Below are 285 nucleotides of genomic sequence, written 5' to 3' on the forward strand. Positions count from 1 at the left end.
TACCTAACTAGTTAGTGGCAGAGTGGGGTTCAAGTCTAGGACTATCTTTCAAACCCACATTATTGCTCCTCTTCTTAATGAGAAAGCTGACCAGAAATTAGCAAAATCTAAGTTAGGAATGTGAAGTGTAAACAGGGATGATGTAATTATTGCAAATGCATTCAAGTCTGCTGATGAGGACAAATAACTTCCTAGAATTTCAAGATAACTTACTAACTGAATATTGTGAAATAGAAGACAGATAGATGCCTAAAAGGCAATGTCGTTTTGGATTTACATAATCTG

This window comes from Myotis davidii, unplaced genomic scaffold (assembly GCF_000327345.1).
Source record: "Myotis davidii unplaced genomic scaffold, ASM32734v1 scaffold809, whole genome shotgun sequence".
In the NCBI taxonomy this organism is placed as follows: domain Eukaryota; kingdom Metazoa; phylum Chordata; class Mammalia; order Chiroptera; family Vespertilionidae; genus Myotis; species Myotis davidii.